The sequence below is a fragment of the Pteronotus mesoamericanus genome, unplaced genomic scaffold (genome assembly GCF_021234165.1).
Source record: "Pteronotus mesoamericanus isolate MK-2021 breed Mesoamerican mustached bat unplaced genomic scaffold, CSHL_Meso_final contig_124, whole genome shotgun sequence".
Lineage (NCBI taxonomy): Eukaryota > Metazoa > Chordata > Mammalia > Chiroptera > Mormoopidae > Pteronotus > Pteronotus mesoamericanus.
Genome location: NW_026555051.1, coordinates 2,350,781 through 2,371,579, shown reverse-complemented (window position 1 = coordinate 2,371,579; position 20,799 = coordinate 2,350,781).

Genomic DNA, 20,799 nt, shown 5'->3' with positions numbered 1-20,799 from the left:
GGAATAAGTGGAAGTCACACTGACCTCCTCCCAGGACCAACCTGGAATTAGAACTAAACTGTTGAGAAATCACCTGGAACAAACAACTGAACGATAGCATGAGAGGAGCCTTATAACCTTGGAGACAGAAGAATCAAATGTAGTGATATCTAACTGGTAAGGAGTGCAGTAGAGACTCGAGAAGGTGCGGGGGAGGAAGCCCACAGGCGGCAGCACCGGAAGGATATTGAAAAGGCCACTTGGATCCCCCTGAGAAGAGCGGGATCTGAACCAAAAGCAAGGATCTCTAGTCCACAACACCAGAGCCCAAAAAGTACAGAGAAAACAGCCAGCTGTGAAAAGCAGCAAGGTTGTTCTCTGTCAGAGACAGGCAGCTGGAGACACAAAGAACGGTTTAAAGGACCAATGCATAAATTTTTATTTGCAGCCACTTACAGTGGTCTCCGGCAAAGGCAGGGGCAGAGTGGGCTAGAGACCCTGAGGAGAGACTGGGGAAGGACGCTTTAGGGAGAGAACTGAGAGAGTAGCTGGCCAGATCTGGGTGCTGACTCATCTCCCATCTGGGAGCAGCCATCTTGCTCAGGCAGAGGCCACTCCCCCTGAACGGCACCAGCATCAAAGGACCCAACAGCCTCACCCCCAGGTGGGATTCCACCCGACCCTGTGCTGTCTAAGCTGTCTGCTGAGGGCAGAGTGGGAGCCACAGAGAGTAGATCTCTGGCTAAAGGGGGCACAGAGAGGTCTGGAGACACTTGAGGAGAGACTGGGGATGGAGGCTTTGGGGAGAGAATGGAGAGAGTAGCCAGGGGGATGCCAGTGGAGACTCCTCCCCCATATGGCAGTAGTATGAAAGGAACCAATAACCCCACTCCCAGGAAGGACTCTGCCCAACCCTGAGCTGCTAAGGCAGCCTGCTGAGTGCAGAGTGACTGTATTAACTGCTGAAGGAGACAGCCACAAACAACAGATTCCTGGAACTCTCGAAAAAACTGAGTAAGGTAAGAGAGGGACGACATCTGACATCATCAGAGGCAGATCTAGACAGTAAAAACAGTGGTCTCCAACCATAGAAGTCCACACCACAAAGTCAGGAAATCAAGAAAGATCAACTTAAGAATCAGAAGCAAAAGAGAAGTCTCAAAAATAATGGGAAGACAAAGAAACACCCCACAGTCGAAGGGAAAGGAGGAATCCCCAGAAAGAGAAAGAAATGAAATAGAGGCAACTTAACTATCAGATATTGAGTTCCAAACAACAGTTCTAAGGAAGCTCAGTGAGCTCAGAGAGAATTACCAAAAACTACAGGGAAACTATGAGGAACTTACTGCAAACTATATCAGCATGAAAAAGGACATAGAAACCATCAATAAGAGACAAGAGGAAATGAATACAGTTTCTGAGTTTAAGAACACAGTAGAAGGAATCAGAAGCAGGCTCGAAGAGGCTGACGACCGAATCAGTGAGCTGGTCCTTCAGAAAGGCTTTTCCACTCATAAGTAGAAAAAACCTCCCAGAAAGGTAGGAAAAACCTCCCAGAAAGAGCAAGAAAACAAAAAAAGACTCAAAAAGAATGAAGAGGCATTTAGGGAAATGCAAGACTACCTGAAATGTAGTAATATCCGTATAATAGGGATACCAAAAGGAGAAGAGGATGAGGAAGGGATAGAAACCTGTTTGAAAAAGGCATGATGAAAAATTTCCCTAATTGGAGGAGAGAAAAAGTCACACAAGTCCAGGAAGCACAAAGGGAACCATTCAAGAGGAACCCAATGGGGCACACTCTAAGACACATCATCATTAAAATACAAAGACAAACAGAGAATCTCTGAAGGCAGCAAGGGAGAAAGAGGTAATAACATAAGGGAGCCCCAATTCAGCTAGCAGCTGACTTCTCAACAGAAACACTGCAAGCCAGAAAGGGATGGCAAGAAATATTCCAAGGAATGAAAAGCAAAGGCCTGCCACCAAGACTGCTCTACCCAGCAAGGCTCTCAATTAAAATGGAAGGTGAAATAAGGAGTTTCCCAGGCAAAAGAAAGCTAAAAGGAAACACCTCCACCAAACTAGCACCCCAAGATATGCTCAAGGGACTGCTTTAAGATGAAGAAAAAGTTTCTATGGTACCTAGTTTCTTTCAGAGTTGCCAATACTTGATATTACCATTATTTTTAATATTCATTAATCTGATTGTGACAATGATGTTATTTTCTTGCCTATTTGTATTATTTTTAAAAAGCTTTAAATGATTTTTTGGTATTCTTTATCCACTTATTGATTAAAGGTTTGTAGAACTTTTTTCCCTAAACAAACAAACAAACAAACAAAAATCTATTAACCATGTTTTAGATGTGTTGCAAATACTTTCCTATTCTATTACTTGTCCTTTAGCTTTTTTAAATATGTACATTACTATATAGTCTTAAATGTTTAACATAATCATATTGCCAATATTTATAGCATTTGGGTTTGAATATTTTACTTCAGGTCATGAAAAATATTAGTTCTATTTTCTTCTAAAAACCTGTAGATCCTACATATTGATTTTTAACTCACCTGAATATTTCTTGTATAATGTGTGAAATAGAGCTCTATATTTGTTTTATTTCAAGTAATAGTGGTCCATGCATCTTATTTGTTGAATAAGCCTAATATTCCCCACTGATTTGAAATATCAACTTAATCATATATTATATTGTTAGACAAATATATGCGTTTGTCTCTAGAATGTTCATTATATTTCACTGATCTAATTGATTATTTCTATGCTGGTGTCATGTTGGTTTAATCGCTGAGACTTTATAATGGTTTTAAATTTTTTAAATATTTTATAATTAACTTTGACATTTAAAAAATAAATAAAATCAATCTGCATTTAAGAAAGAAAGAAACAGATGGAACTCCTACCTTTTGTGGCAACATGGATGGAACTGGAGAATATTATGCTAAGTGTAATAAGCCAGTCAGTGAAAGACAAATACCATATAATCTCACCTATAAGTGGACTCTATTCAACAAAATAAACGAACGAACAAAATAAAGCACAGGTATGGAAACATGAAGCAGACTGAAAGTGACCAGAGGGGATGGGGAAAGAAGACAATGGTGGAAAGAACGGGAAGGGATTAGACAAAAGACATGTATGAATGACCCATGGACATGGACCACAGAGTGGGAATTGACTGTGGGAGTAGGGGGTAGGGATAGGATGGGTGGAGAGGGGTAAAGGGGGAAAAACTGAGACAACAGTAATAGAATAAACATGATTTATAAATTAAAAAAATAGGATGAAATGCTGGGTTTCACAGGTTAGAAAGGTAAAAATGGGTGGAAGTCTTTCATGTTGAATAAATATTTGTTCTTCATTGGCAAAAAAATAAAAATAAGTACATAAAATAAAGGTTTGCAAAATGACGTTATATAAGCTTGTTTAGATGTTCTTACTTAAAAAGACAAAAAAAAGAAAAAAAAAAGCTTTGGCCCTGGCTGGTGTAACTGGATTGAGTGCTGGCCTGCCAACCAAAAGCTCGCTGGTTCGATTCCCAGTCAGGGCAGATGCCTGGGCTGTGGGCCAAGTCCCCCATAGGAGGTGCAGGAGTGGCAACCACACATTGATGTTTCTCTCCTTTTCTTTTTCCTTCCTTTCCTTTCTGTCTAAAAATAAATAAAATCTTAAAAAAAAAACTTTGAATGTATTATTACTTAATGTGATAGCAAGTATTATTAACCACATATTAAAAATGTGGAAACTAAGGTAATGAGAGATTAAATCAGTACTTTTCTCAGTCACCAACCCCTCCCCAGCAGCTACCTCAAAATGGAATAACAAAGTTTAAGGGATTTTACTCCCAGGTCTATGCTTTTAACCTCTATGTTATTCTACCTCTTCTTTAAGTATTTTCTTTACTTGATTTGATACTCAGGATATAGAATTGCATTTTTCTTAGAATGTTAATATCTAGAGATACTAGAACTTTGCTGGGTATATATTCAACGTAACACTCAATAAAATGAAATAAGTCTGCATATGAATACAAGAAGAATAGGAGAAGTCAGAGAAACTGGAATGGCATCACAAAGGGCACACTGTGACCTTAGCATCCATTGGAAAACATGGTATTTGCATGGCCTAGGATCAGTCCCTACTTGCTTTTTGCCAATTGATTTGACAGACAGCTGTTAGCTGGTTCAGCTCTCAAGCTCTACACATCAGTGATGTCAGAGTTCAGTCAGATGGAAATATAGAAAGCACATGTCTCTAACAAGTCTCGCACCATCAAGTGCCAACAAAATAAAAATAATGCTGCTTGTGTGCTATGACCAAGAAATCCTAGGTCCCCATGTGAATTATTTCATTCCTAAGTAGACTTGTAACAACCTGCTGCGAAGCTAAAAATAGGAACTTAGATTATCTATCTTTCTTTATTATATGTTTTAAAATTTTTGATTAAAACACTAACAGTAGTGACAACATTTATCTTATAAGTGGTAACTAATGATAAATGCAGGATTTGGGAAAATATAGTATTTAGATATTCACATATTAGGGACCAAAGTTCCAAAAGTGATCATTGGTTACTTTCTTACTTGTCAGATCATTTGGATTGATATTTGATTTTTCAATAATTCATTTAGATAAAAATATAAAAGAGTGAGTACAATTCCCATTCCTAATGAAGAGCTTCTGGAGCCCACTTTTAGCAAGGATTTTTGTGTTAATGTTTATCTAATATCTATTTTTATCTTATCCTCACCTAAGGACATTTTTTCCCCTACTTTTAGAGAGAGAAATAATGACAGAAAAAAAGAGAGAAACATCGACGTGGGAGAGAAACATCAACCAGTTGACTCCCATATGTGTCCTGATTGGGAATGGAACACAAAACCCACATATGTGCCCTGATTGGGAATTGAACCTGTAACCTTTTGGTACACAGGATGATGCTCCAACCAACTGAGCCACATTGACCAGGGCCAATATCTAATATTTTTAAATAATCATATTAGCAATGATCATTTGTCAGGGTAGCACATAATAATATGTTTTCCAACATAATATCCATTTTCTTAGAAGATTTTCACAATCCTCAAAGCTAGCATTTTTAACTGACATTTTTACCCAGGAGAAAAAAAAAAGCAGAGCCTAGCTTATGAGTGGAAAAGCCAAGACCAAATTCAGATTTTCTGATTATCAGGGCTATGTATCTTTAAATTTTATTTTAGTTCCAAAATAAAATAATCTACTCACATGAATAGTCTCTTTTTGTTTAGAGATGTTAGCTGATTTAAGTGATAACTGAGTAAACAATTTATATTTCTTATATCAGATTTTTTTTAACATGACAGTCCCATCACATTTGGTAATGGAAAAAGGGCACTGGATTAAGGAAAAGTGGAACCCCACTTCAGTAAAGAATCTTTCAAACTTTCAGCAATTCATGGCCTCAGTATTTTCACCTTTAAAATGTGGAGGTGGGACCAAATGATCTCCAAAGTCACTAATGGTCGTTTTAAAATGACGGTATAAATCATAAAAGGTGATGATTTATAGCTCAATTTTTAAAATATATCAAGTATGCTATTTTTTTTTTCCTGAAAGCTGAAGGTGTTTATTTTCCCAAAGACTCTCATGTTCTCAGAGTTTCCAGGATCATAATACCTGGTTTAAATTGTTTTGCCTAAATGTACAGTAGCAAGAATTGTTCTTTATTATAGACTAAATATTCATAGATATTGCTGTGAGAAATATTTATATTTAAAAAATATTTTGATAACTTAATTGATTTATTTTTTGCTTAGATATGAATGATTTTTTTCTTTGACTTTAATTAAAAATAGACAGTTCAAATAGGAATATTGACTTTGTTTTTAGTTAGTGCCTGAGAAAAGCACAGAGGGTCATTTGAGTTTTGAAATTTATGTCAAAGCAGATTAAACTTTAATAATTTCTGGGAAACGTGCTGTCTGGTTTGAGGAACTGTAACCCCGCCCCAAGGCGGGAGGGTCCCAAGGCTGGAAATAATCAGGGAGGCCTTGGAGAAATAGGCCACTGAGGAGCCATAACCTGTCCCCCCCCTCTTTGCTTTTCCTTGTGATGATCAGTAACCCATGACAAGTAAGTTGTTTCATGCAAAGAGGACAACCTAAGACAGGTATTGATCAGGTATTGGCAGCAGACAAGAAATTGGGGGACATGGACAAAGGACAAAAAGGCTCACACCCCTTGGCTTGGCTTGGACATGGCCGGAGTCCTCATTCTATCTGAAAGAAGCCTCCTTGTCTCTTGGCGGCTCCCTCCCCCAGCTTGGCTCAGGCTCAAAACAATGCTAGAGTCAGTCCTAAACCAGATCTGATGGTTCCCAGGGAAATCAGACCTAAAAGTAAATTCTTTAAAGTGTGCTTTGTTCTTCCCTCAGAAGCTCTAGCTGGCTCATGCTGGGAAAGAAATTTACATTATTCACAGACCTTAACCCTATACCCTTAGGCACTCTTGTGTTTACTATGCTCTCAAGTTTAGTCGTCTCTCTTGTTTACTAGTCTTCTCTCGGATCCATGTAAATTGGTGTGTTCCTGCCATTTGTTTTTTTCAAAACACCACCCATTCGCTGTGAACATTAACATGATGTAATGGGATAACCTGTGGGTTCCTGTAACCTAGCCCCACTGATAACCTTTTCAATAAAAGCCTTTGAACAAAGGGACTCAGGGCCTTCCTATCTAGAGGGATCCACCTCCCCTCTCCTGGCAAACAGAGAAGCATTTGTGACGACTCATGTTTATTCCCTGTATCTGTGATACCACCAGGATAGGCTCTGCAGGATTCAGAGTCCCCGCTCCCATCTCAGCTGGCTCCGGATGGTAAACCTCAGATCCTGAAGCCCTGAGCGGTCCCTGCAATGCGCTCTGCCCATCTGTGCAGTAACTGCCCGGTGACAGCAGCACTCCCCGCACATGCCTTGCCGTCATGAAATATTTTATCAATTTAGAATCAAATATATTTCTAACAATACTTCTAATATGTCCATGTAATGGATACATGGCTATCCATTCTCTCTCCCTTTCTTTCTCTCTCCTCTTTCTCTTTCTGTTTCTGTCACACATACACACACACACACACACACACACACACACACATCAACTATGCTCTGCTTGTCTTAATCATGCTAATACTTTAAATGAAATTTCAGGAAGAACAAATTTTACTTGCATGAGAACTTTTGAGGAAGACCTGCTTGTTCCTTGTATTTTGATTTACTCTGGCACAATATTATGAATAGGAAGATTTTTTTGACTAATCTTTCTGTATACACAGAATAACATAGCTAAATAATGTAACGTATATAATCCACAGTTATGATATAGTAGAAAAATACACTGGACATAATGATAGAAATCTTGAATTTGATTCTGTGCATACATTTTATGAGTCTCTCTATAATTCAAACATAAACTGAGAATATTAATATCTGATTCACAAGGTTCTGAGTATTAAACAGGAAAAGTTTATGTTAACTCTTGCAGAGAATAAGCTACCTACAAATATTGGATATTATTCTTAATGTAGATATAATAGGTAAAATAGGACTTGTAACCTTCTTAAAAAGCTGCTCTTTAAGTGAAAAAAAATAAAGTGAAATTCAATTCACCTTCCTCATTCAACCTTTTATTCCAATAAGATGGGTGGCTATGGAAAGCGGAGTAAGATGGCTATGTCCCAGATCAAAGTCTCCATGGATAACTCTGGTTTCCATAATAGCATTATAAGTAGATGAATCTGTTCTATTTTATGTATTTAATACACAAGTTGTGTTAAGTGGCAGAATTCAGAGCTTGTTGTTAAGATGAGACAGAATATGGAAAATGTTGGATTGGTGGCAGAGGTATGTTGATAAACTGGCTCCCCAATAATGATAATAATAATGATCACAATAAACAATAAAACAATCTTGTTTTTTATCAACTGCAGATGTTCATGCTATGAATATACCCATTATGGCCAACCTCACACTACCAGTGTGACATCGGTGAAAGTGCAATTGGGAAGACAGTAACTGGAAGGAGATGACAATCAACTCTCAAAGTCAGTGCAAGCTACTGGCTCCAAAAGTCCCCTGTTTCTGGGTCACTCATATTTGTTTTAGTATCTGGTAAGTTTAAGCAAATTAAAAAAAAATCTGAGAGCTGGTGATTACCAGAGGTGAGAGAGGATTAGGTGAAAGAGTTGAAGGGATAAAGAAGCTCAAACTGGTAGTTACAAAATAGCCCTAGGGGAGTAAGTAAGGCATAGGAAATATCATCAATAATATTGTGATCACTATGCATGGTGCCGTTTGTGGTACTGGTAATATCAAGGGGCACACTATGTAAAGTATATGATTGTCTAATCACTATACTGTACATCTGAAACAAATATATAATATACATTTGTTTTTTTTTTTATCTGAGAGGTGCTTATGCCTTACATTAATTTCCACAAGGTTGGATAATATTTAATTTAAATCAGGAATTTCACCTATTTTTCCACTTATATTTGACAGGAAATATGAGATATTCAATATAGCCAACTTAAAATGTTTTTTTGTTCAAAACATAATTACCTTTACTCTTTTATGTTTCCAAAGAAATTCCAAGATCTTGAGCAACTTCCAGGATTGCTCAAGAAAGAATGCACTGAATGGTAAAAGATGAACTCGGTTTTTGATAGGGGATTACCGCGTCCCATGTAGAGTCCCCTCCTGCGGTCGCCGTGGATGGAGGAAAATAAAATAAGCCGTTCCAGAGACTTATCAGTCTACTAGGGAAAGGTGGTGGTGATTCTCTTTAGTGAATGCCCTGAATCCATTTCTTGAAGTGACTTTTATTGAGAATGATATGCACAGGGGTATACAGCATGGATAAAAATCTCATCAATCAATGTCAAAAGGCTATGACTGAAGGAATACAGAGATTTGCCTCAGGTCATGGTCTGGTAGACAGGATGGCACCCATTTGGTCCTGAAACCTGGGAAACTGATCACATTCTATGCTTGGACCCCAAACATCAGTGCTCATTTACTGGAGGGCATTCTTAGCAAAGTAAGTTTCATAGGATTTAATGCATTCCTTTTCCAGGCCTAATCGTCCCTGGGAACCACATGACCCAGTTTAGGGATGTCCCTGCCTTTAGTATTGTTTCACTGACCCAGTCGGGCAGCAGGCAGAGCAGCCAAGAGATAAGGAGTCTTCTTTCAGATAGAATGAAGACTCCAGCCATGACAAAGTCGAGGAGTGAGGGTCTTTTGCCCCTTCTCCATGTCCCCCAAGCCCTTCCCTGACGGCCCCTATGCTACTGTGCCTGTCTTAGATGGCCTCTGCCATCACGGGGTCTTACTCATCATTGACTAAGCAGCCATCCTCTGGGACCAAGCAGAGTGATGTGAGGGAGGCAGGGGCTGTGCCCCTGTTGGGAGGACAAGTTTTGTCTCCTCAGTGGCTTATGCTTCCAAAGCCTCCTTGCTCAGCTCGAGCCTTGGGGCCCTCTTGCCTGTAGGCGAGGTTACCCTTGAAACCAAGTGGGTTGCTTCCCAACAGGTTTTCACTATGGATTTTTTATTAAAGAAGTTTAATCCCCAGTGGATGTGTCAACAACTGTAGGAAATACATATAGTAAAGCCTGATTTTATTCCATGATGAACAAGAAAAACATGAAACAGCATATCTTGTTACTTCCTAAATGTATAAATATGACTGGTATTAATGGTGCTTGTCATATTATTGTTATCAGTGGAGAAAGTTTAACGTCTCCTTTTATAAAAGAAATGTAGAACACCCTGGAAAGGGTATTAAAAGAAATAATTAAACCAACATTATAGTAATGATATTTGGTTTATAAGACCTCAAACAGAAAGTAAATGAGGTTTAAAGAGAATATAGAACAAATATTTTAGCTAGTACTTGAAATCATTGATTAGCAGAAGATACAAATTTTATGGCAAAATACCCATAATATAACTTCATGGTATGGGGTGTTCTGGCCCAAACATCAGAGTAGGAGAAAATAAATAATTGTTCTATGGTTGGTTGTAATGCTTCCACCAACTAACTACGGATTAGATCATGACAACCTCTGTATACCTCCCTTTTTCCTGTTGTAAAACGATATGGAATGAATTTAAATCAAAATACTTAATTATCATTTACAGTTTAAACACCCTCAATTTATGAATCACAGTGTTAACTGACAAATTTTTTCTTTGCAGAAAGCTTAATTTTTTTTTAGTCTATGAAGAAACTTTTAAGCTTTTATTCTTTGCAATATACCAATTGTACAATATACTAATTTTGCAATATTATAAATTGTACAGTTTTTCTTAAGATTTTATTTATTTATTTTTATTTTTATTTTTTATATTATTATTATTATAAAGATGTGAATTTCATATTATTATAAAGATGTGATTTTTTTTTTATCTAATCCTCAATAAGATTCTAAATGGAGTCTAAAGTTAATTTTCTAGCCACAGTAATAATACTTATTCCAAATACATGTCAGCCCAGGAAGAGATTTCGTCTGAGATATACAGGTATTATATGTCTGCATTTCTCACTGGATATAATTTGTATTAAACTAGCTTTCTTTCCTTATTCTTTTTTTTATGTTTTTATGTTTTTATTTTTTTAAATTTTATTTTAATTTATTTTTTCAAATACATTTGTCTCTGTCTACCGCCCACCACTTTCCCTTGCCCCCTCCTTCCTTCCCTCCCTCAGCTCTTCCCGTTTGGTTTTGTCTATGAGTCCTTGCTATATGTTCCTTGACTTTCCCCTTCCCTTCCTTTTCCCCGACCCCCCTCCCTCCTTCCCTCTTGTCTCTGTTGATTTCTTTTCCTTACAGCGTTGCTGGCCTTATTTTTCTTACATCTTTGTACTGTTGGTTAGGTTCCACTTGTAGGTGAGATCATATGGTGTTTGTCTTTCGCCCTCTGGCTAATTTCGCTTAGCATAATGCTCTCCAGTTCCATCCATGCTGTCGTGAAGTTTAGTAGTTCTTTTTTTCTTTCTGCTGTGTAGTATTCCATTGTGTAAATGTACCATAGTTTTTTTATCCAATCATCTACTGATGGTCATATAGGTTGCTTCCAACACTTGGCTACTGTAAATTGTGCTGCTATGAACATTGGGGTGCATAGGTTCTTTTGTATTGGTGTTTTGGTGTTCTTAGGGTATAGTCCCAGCAGGGGAATCACTGGATCAAATGGCAGTACCATTTTCAGATTTTTGAGGAAATTCCACACTGCTTTCCACAGCGGCTGCACCAGTCTGCATTCCCACCAACAGTGTACTAGGGTTCCCTTTTCTCCACAGCCTCGCCAGCACCTGTTGTTTGTTGATCTGTTTTTGATGGCCATTCTGATCGGTGTGAGGTGGTACCACATGGTGGTTTTGATCTGCATTTCTCTGATGCCTAGTGATGCTGAGCATCCTTTCAAATGCCTTTTGACCCTCCATATCACCTCCTTGGAAAAGTGTCTGCCCAGGTCCTTTGCCCATTTTTTGATTGGATCGTTTGTCTTGGAGTGGAGTCGAGTGAGTTCTTTATATATCTTGGAGATCAAATCTCTATCTGATGTATCATTAGCGAATATATTTTCCCAAAGGGTTGGCTCCCTTTTCATTTTGCTGATGTTTTCTTTTGCTGTGCAGAAGCTTCTTATTTTGATGAGGTCCCACTTGTTTATTCTTTCCTTTATGTCCCTTGCTTTAGGAGAACTATCAGTGAAAAATTTGCTGCGTGGGATATCTGAGAGTTTCCTGTCAATGTTCTCCTCTAGGTCTTTTATGGTGCTGTGACTTATATTTAAGTCTTCTATCAATCTTGAGTTAATTTTTGTGTATGGTGTCAGCTGATGATCCAATTTCAATTTTTTGCATGTAGCCGTCCAGCTCTCCCAACACCATTTCTTGAAGAGGCTATTATTGCTCCATTTTATGCTTCTGCCCCCTTTGTCAAATATTAGATGCCCATATAGACCTGGGCTTATTTCTGGGCTTTCTGTTCTGTGTCACTGGTCTATGGGTCTGTTCTTGTGCCAGTACCAGATTGTTTTGAGTGTAGTGGCTTTGTAGTAGAGTTTGATGTCCGGTATTGTGATCCCTCCTACTTTGTTTTTCTTTCTCAAAATTGTTGTGGATATTCAGGGTTGTTTATGGTTCCATACAAATTTTTGAAATGTCTGTTCTATTTCTGTGAAATATGTCATTGGTATCTTAATAGGGATTGCGTTGAATCTATAAATTGCTTTGGGTAGTATGGACATTTTGATGATATTAATTCTTCCAATCCATGACACGGTGTATGCTTCCATTTATTTGTGTCTTCTTTAAATTTTTTGTTCAATGTTGTATAGTTTTCTGCGTACAGGTCTTTTATGTCTTTGGTTAAATTTATGCCTAGGTACTTTATTTTTCTTCTTGCTATATTGAATGGTATTTTTTTTTTTCTGATTTCTTCTTCTTCTATTGCATTGCTGGTGTACAAAAATGCCTTTGATTTCTGAATGTTGACTTTGTATCTTGCTGTTTTGCCAATTCATGTATTAGGTTGAGGAGTTTTTTTGTACAGTCGACAGGGTTCTCTATGTACACTAGCATGTCATCTGCAAACAATGATAGCTTTACTTCCTCCTTTCCTATTTAGATGCCTTTTATCTCTTTCTCTTGTCTGACCGCTGTGGCTAGGACTTCCAATACGATGTTGAAAAGAAGCGGTGAGAGCGGACATCCTTGTGGTGTTCCCGATCTTAGTGGGAAAGCTTTCAGTTTTTGCCTGTTGATTATGATATTGGCTGTAGGTTTCTCATATATGGCCTTTATTACGTTGAGGAATGCCCCATTTATTCCCATTTTGCTGAGTGTTTGGATCATCAATGGGTGCTGTACCTTGTCAAATGCTTTTTCTGCATCTATCGAGATGATCATGTGGTTTTTGTCTTTCTTTTATTTATGTGATGTATCACGTTTACTGATTTGTGTATATTGAACCATCCCTGCATCCCTGGGATGAATCCCACTTGATCGTGGTGGATAATCTTCTTGATGTATTGCTGGATGCGGTTTGCCAATATTTTGTTGAGGATTTTAGCATCTATGTTCATCAGCGAAATTGGCCTGTAGTTTTCTTTCTTTGTAGGGTCTTTATCTGGTTTTGGGATCAGGGTGATGCTGGCCTCATAGAAGGAGTCTGGGAGTCTTCCTTCCTCTTGGATATTCTGAAATAGTCTGAGGACAGGGGTTAGCTCTTCCTTAAATGTTTTGTAAAATTCTCCTGTGAAACCACCCGGCCCTGGGCTTTTGTGTGCCGGGAGTTTCTTGATTACTGCTTCAATGTCCCCAGCCGTTATCTGTCTGGTTCAAGCTTTCTGTTTCTTCCTCCTTCAGTGTTGGAAGATTATACTTTTCTAAAAATTTTTCCATTTCATCAAGATTTTCAAATTTCTTGGCATATAATTGTTCATAGTAGTTTCTGACGATCCTTTGTGTTTCTGTGGTATCAGTTGTTATTTCTCTTCTTTCATTTTTGATATTATTAATTTGGGTCCTCTCCCTTTTATTCTTGATGAGTCTGCTTAAAGGGTTGTCAATTTTATTTATCTTTTCAAAGAACCAGCTTCTGGATTGGTAGATCCTCTGAATTGTTCTTTTTGTCTTTATGTCATTCAGTTCTGCTCTAATCTTGACTATTTCCTTCCTTCTACTGCTCTGGGATTTATTTGTTGTTGTTTCTCCACCTCTTGAAGTTGTAGTGTTAGGTCTTTTATTTGAAATGTTTCTATCTTTTTTAGGTAAGCCTGTATTGCTATGAACTTCCCTCTCAGGACCACCTTTTCTGTGTCCCATAGGTTTTGGACTGTTGTCTGTTCATTTTCATTGGTTTTCAGACATTTTTTGATTTCTTCTCTTATCTCATTATTGACCCATTCATTGTTTAATAGTCTACTGTTCAGTCTCCATGAGTTTGCAAGTTTTTGAAGTTTCTCTTTGAGATTGATTTCAAGTTTCAAGGCCTTGTGGTCTGAGAAAAAGTGTGGTATTTTTTCATTTTCCTGAATTTGCTGAGGTTTGCTTTGTGTCCTATCATGTGGTCTATCTTTGAAAAACTGCCATGAGCATTTGAAAAGAATGTGTATTTTTCTTCTTTGGGATCGAAGGTTCTATATATGTCAGTTAAATCTCTTTGATTCGGTGTGTCATTCAGTGCCACAAAATCTTTGTTAATGTTTTGTTTGGAAGACCTGTCCATTTTTGACAGTGGGGTGTTGAAATCCCCTACTATCAGTGTGTTGCTGTCTATATCTTTTTTGAAGTCTTCCAACAATTTCCTTATAAAATTGGGGGCTCCAATATTGGGAGCATATAAGTTTACAATGTTGATGTCTTCTTAATAGATTCTTCCTTTAAGTATGATAAAGTGACACTCTGGGTCTCTTTTTATGGCCTTTGTTTTGAAATCTACTTTGTCTGATAGAAGTATGGCAACCCCGGTCTTTTACTCATGCCCATTTGCTTGGAATATTGTTTTCCATCCCTTTACTTTCCATCTGTGTAGGTCTCTTGCTCTGAGGTGGGTCTCTTGTAGGCAGCATATGCATGGGTCATGTTTTCTTATCCATTCAGCTACCCTGTGTCTTTTGATTGGGGCATTTAGTCCATTCACATTGAGAGATATTACTGATAGAAACTTACTCATCTTTTCTCTTTGTACCTGTGTTCCTCTCTCTCTTATTCTTTTCCTTCATCTGCTTAAACCAGTCCCCTTAGCATATCAGGGACTGCTGATTTGGTAGAGATTTATACTTTTAGTCTCTTGTCGGGGAAACTCCGTATTTCCCCTTCTATTTTAATTGAGAGCCTAGCTTGGTAGAGCAACCTTGGCTGTAGGCCCTTCCTTTTCATGACTTGGAATATTTGTTGCCATTCCCTTCTGGCTGTAGTGTTTCTGTTGAGAAGTCAGCTCCTAGGCGAATTGGGGCCCCCTTGTATGTTACTTTCTCCTTCTCCCTTGCTGCCTTGAGGAATCTCTCTTTGTTTGATAGTTGCCATTTTAATGATGATGTGTCTTGGAGTGGACCTCTTTGAGTCCCTCTTGAGTGGGGTTCTCTGTGCCTCCTGGATCCATGAGAGCCTTTCTCCCCTCAAATTAAGGAAGTTTTCCATCATTACTTTTTCGAGGAGGTTCTCAATCCCTTGCTCCTCTTCTTCTCCTTCTGGTATCCCTATTATACAGATATTATTGTGTTGTAGGTTGTCCTGCATTTCCCTAAATGCCTCTTCATTCTTTTGGAGTCTTTTATCCATTTCTTGTTCTTTCTGGGAGCTTCTTTCTACCTTATCCTCCATCTCCCTGATTCGATCCTCGGCTTCATCCAGCCTGCTTTGGATTCCTTCTACTGTGTTCTTGAATTCAGAAATGGTATTCTTCATATCCTCTTGTGTCTTCTTGATAGTTTCTATGTCCTTTTCCAGGCTGATATAGTTTGCTGTAAGATCCTGATAGTTTCTCTGCAGTTTCTCATAGTTCTCTTTGAGCTGGCTGAGCTCATTGAGCTTCCTTAGAACCATTGTTTTGAATTCAGTATCTGATAGTTCCCTTGCCTCTATTTCATTTATCTCTCTCTGTGGGGAGTCCCCGTTTCCACTTATTTGGGGGAACTTCTTTTTCTTCCCATTTTTGTGACATTCTGTTAAGTACTTTTGTCTTTTACTTTTCTTTCTGGGCCTGGATGATGTCAATTGTTGACCCTATATGACCTTGGGTTGTTTGTTTGAGCCTTCCAGGAGTCTACTGTCTGTTTCTGACTCCTGCTTGGGGCAGCTCTGTGACCACTTCAGTCAGGGCTAGGCTATTTTTGGGGATCGCTCTGCACTCTCATGCTGGCTCCTTGAGCGCGCTCCCAGCGCGGCAGGATCCCCTGTCTGCCTGGGCTGTCATGTTCTTCCCCCAGACCAGGGGGCTTATTCCCGATCTCGCCTACTCACCTGGCCCCCCTGGCCGGCGAACTCCCTGGCACTGGTCAGATTAGGGTCTTCTATTGTGTGTTTTCCCCGCTTTTGGCTCTTTGGTTGCGTTGCTTGCCCTCGCCAAATGGGGACTACGGAAATGGGAGGAAGTCAGTTCTGGGACTTTCCGGTTAATCCTGTCTCCGGTCTCTCCTCCAGGGACTCCGGGCAGTTCTGTGACCCCTTCAGCCAAGGATGCACCCCCTGTGCGGCCTGTGTTTCAATCGCAGGCAGTCTGGTTCCTGCATGCCCCGCTTCTGCCTCTTTGGGGCCGCGTCTTTCCAGCCCACAATGGATACTGTGGAATGGGGAAGAAGTCGGGTTCCCTGGTCCCTCCTCCTGTTCTTTCCCCAAAGCCTCCGTCTCCAGTCTCTCCTCAAGGCTCTCCCAGCCAGTCTGCACTCAGTCCACCAGCTCACATGCACAAGCTGTGTGCGGAGCGCACAAAAGGCAGGTTAATTGATTCCCTTATGCCTGAGCGAGATGGTAGCTGCAGAGTGGGAGGTGCGTTATCACCCGGGCTCCACTGGCCGCTGTGTCAGTTCTCTGCACAAAGTTTTTCTCACCAGTCTTTTCCCAGGCACCAGCCCACCCTGCTGCCACCTCTACCCAGAGATCAAGGAGGGTGGCTGCCACTGCAATTTTTGCGTTAGCCCTTTAAATGTCTCTTTGCATCCCCAGCCACCGGTTTCTGGCAGAGAGCGCCCCTAAGCTTTTCAGGGTTGTATTTTGTCTGTATTTTCTTGGTTTTAGCTGCTGTAGTTTAGGGGTCCCTGTTTATGATTCAGACCCCGTTCTTCTCGGGGGAAGCTATCTGGCCATTTCAATGTCCCTCTGGTGCTTGTTCCCATGGGCACCCAGCCCACCCTCTCGAGCCTCCACCGCAATTCTCACCCGTTGGGATGTGTGAGAGTTGAATCCACTGTCCGCGGCTCCAAGGCTCCTCTCCCACTATCGTTCCATTGTTTTCCAGGTGATTACTCCACTATTTAGTCACAATTCCAGTTTGGTCTTGGGAGGAGGTCAGCGTGACTCCCATTCACTCCTCCGCCATCTTCTCTCCCCTCCTATTTATTTATTTTTAGAGAGCAGGAAGGGGAAGAGATAGGAAGAGAAAAGTCAATGTGTGGTTGCCTCTGGCCACACTCCCATCCAAGAACCTGGCTTGCAAGCCAGGCCTGTGTCCTGACTGAGAATCAAACTGGCAACCCTTTGGTTCACAGGCCAGTGCTCAGTCCACTGACCCACACCAGCCAGGATGAGTTTTTTAATTTAATGATTGACTGTAAACAAGAATAAACTATATGGACAAAGTACTAAGTTACATAACTCAGATTTGGTTTCAGTATACAGTTTCCATCCATACATTCTCTTTTCCTAAATACAGTACTATTTTTTTAAAGCCATACTTTTAAAAAGATAATTCAAATTCTGTTATAATCTTTTCCCCCCAAAATTTATATGTTGAAGCCCTAACCTCCAATGTTAGTATTTTTGGAAAAAGGGCCTGTGAGGAAGTGGTACAGATTAAATGAGGTCAGAGATGAAGCCCTAATTTGATGGGGATAATGAACTCATAAGAAGAGGAAGAGACATCAGCTCTCTCTCTTTTTCTCTCTCTCTCTCTGCCAAGTGAACACACATTGAGAAGGCAGGCATCTGCTAGCCAGGAAGAGAAATCTCAGCAGATTCTGAATGGGCTAGAAATTGGACTTTACAGGCTCCAGAATTAATAGAAAATAAATTTCTGTGGTTTAAGCCATCCAACCTTAGGGTTTTTTTATGACAACTCAGGCTCACGAATATGCTTTTATTTTCATTTGAAACATGAAACCATAGTTATCTTTCTAATTGTAATCAAACAGAATTCAGGCTGCCTGCCACATGAAAGCCAATACTCACGAGTCAGGTGCTAATGTATAGGAAATTCATTTAGTTTACGTACTGACCACCTAGGAGATGGAGGACTCATGTCTAAAAGCCCAGCTCCCCATCTCAGTAGAGGCAGAGGCTTTTATAAGGAGGGAGAGGGAAACAGAACAAAGAGATCAAAGGAGGGGATTGAAAGGTTCTCTATGTGCAGACTAGCACAGTCCATTCCAATAGAGAATGTGATGGTCCAGTGGGAGTCATCTTGGTTTAGTCATCCTGGATTCACATCATCTCAGCTTCATGTCATCCTGGCTTCACTGTTGAAGGTCAGCAAATCTAGAAACTGAAAACCTACTTTTACTAAACTGAAAACTAGGATTTTCACCATTTTAATCCTACATCAATACTGGTACAAGGTCAATATTTAATACTTGACTGTTAAGTAAGAATATTTTAACATTTCAAGAGTATTAAAATATTTTACATTTTTCTTTGAAAAAATAGAATTGCAGTTCTGAAAATCATTACATGATTTATTTATCATCTTTATTTAGTTTTATAATTTTCAAGCAAACAAATAATACAATGACAGGAAATAAAATGTGTCAATGATATTTGTTTTCACCAATTATAACTTGTCCTTAGAATTAAACAAAATATATACTTTCATTTATAAAATAGTAGTCTTTTAGAAGGGTGACATATTTATTTTGAAAATATACAAATATCTCCTGAATAACAAAGTTATGCGTTGCTTTATAAAGTCATCAGATTCACAATTAGTTATTTTTGGTATTATGTATGGCTTGAAAATTAACATTCTAAATTGTATTGGGTTGGCTAAAAAGTCTGTTATGTCTTTTCCAAACAATGGCTCTAGTCCTGCTTAGTTGTCTTTAACTTCATTTGAAACAATTTTGTTACCTTGTGTTGTGACTTCTGTGATATCATTGTGCATTTAAAAAAGGAACATCAAGATTGATGAATTTTTGTGCAGCAATTTTAATATTGAAGATGGAAGAACATATACAACATTTTCCACATATTACGTTTTATTATTTTGAGAAAGGTAAAAAAGCAATTGAAGTGCAAAAAGAAAAAAGAAAACAGAAAAAGAAAAGATTTGTGCAGCATATGGAGAAGGTGCTGTTACTGATCCAATGTGTCAAAAGTGGTTTGCAAAGTTTCTTGGTGTTATTGACATTTTGGCCAAATAATTCTTTGCCATAGGGCTGTCTTGGGCATTGGAAGATGTTTAGCAGCACCCCTGGCTTCTTACCCATCAGAAGCCAATAGAGGGAGATAGCGGACATACTCAAAATATCCAGTTCAATAAGGTCATCGGTGAAAATGAAAAATATGTGTTTTATTTTATAGAAAAAAAACATAACAGGTTTTTTGGTCAACCCAATAGGTTAAAGTTCTGTTCAATTTTAAAAAAGGAATAAGCTTTTCTTCAGACAAGCTTATTATGTTCCATTTTATCAACTATGAGTCTAAAAGATAGATACTATTAAATAATATTGAGAGATACTATGTCACATTTAACATGATATTATTGGACTTTCAGCTCGTGAACTGAGCCACTGTGTAAAGAATCATCACCTTGTTTGGGCTTATTGAAGTAACAACATGCCCCAACAGTAGCAGGGTCTGGTTTGACTCTGTCAGACTCCTCCTTTCTTTGATATAAAAATCATTTACTAGTCTTTATAGAACCCTATCAAAATAATGTGTTTTCAAATTTGTAGTGAGGATCTTGGTTATTATACTAGCAAATTCTAGTAGGAGTAAAATGTTCAAAAGGTCTTTCATGCACTTGTGAGATTTCCTAAATCCACTCTTGGATACATTCACTGAAGGAGAGCAGTAATAAAAAGAGTCTTTGTCATGTATATTTATATGGAAACACACACAAAATGCATACGCAATGAAACTAAGGAAAATTAGAGTAGTTTCAATGTTAGGGAATAATTTTCACCACACTTAGTGACATTCAGACTAGACAGTTTGAATACCATAAAATAATAACATCTCACTATCATATACAGAGATCTTATTCCTTGATCTCATTTTGTAAAAGGAAAAATGTATGTTTTTCTGAACCTGTGCTTATGAACAGTCATGATGAACATCAAATATATTTTCATTGAACCAATAAACTGAAACATCAAAATATTTCCCAAACCAACTAGAACTAAGTTGACATTTTAAATTACTCCCTCATAGTTTTCATAATTTGTTCCTGTTTCTTGTCACATAAAGTCCATACAATGGCACATCATAATTTGTCAGTAGCTTATACAGAAACTAGATTTAGAATTTAATTCAATTAGACAAACTATAACCCTGTCAAGCCAGTCCCTGAAAGAGAAGGTAAGGAAGCCTGGTTTGGACTTGTATTTAAACATTTAAAGAGTCTGATATTGTGAGGACGAAAATCACACCCTGTGTTCCTGCACACTGTTAGGGGGCTTTGAGTTTCTTATAAACTTTGCAAAAATGTAAAAAATACTTATTTGTTGATGTAATAAATATTTTAATCAAATATTTACTTTTATAATCTACTTTATGACACCCTAATTCTCATGTTCCTACTTCCTAAATTATGGAATCTTTTAATCTGTGGAATGGTATATTTAATGATTGTAGGCTATAATATCCATTGAATATAAATGGAGTACATGATTCCAAATTGAATTTAAACAGTAAGTACAGGAAGCCTGCAATGGAGACATAAAAACTGTTAAATGTTACAAGTAGTGAAATTGTCATCTTTTATGTAGCAAGTTGTTCAGGAAGGTTAGTCTATTCATTATCTGATTAGTTATCAAATGTCACAGAATGCTTAGGTCTTCCAATCATGGCTAAGACTTAAGGATGATAGAAACCAAG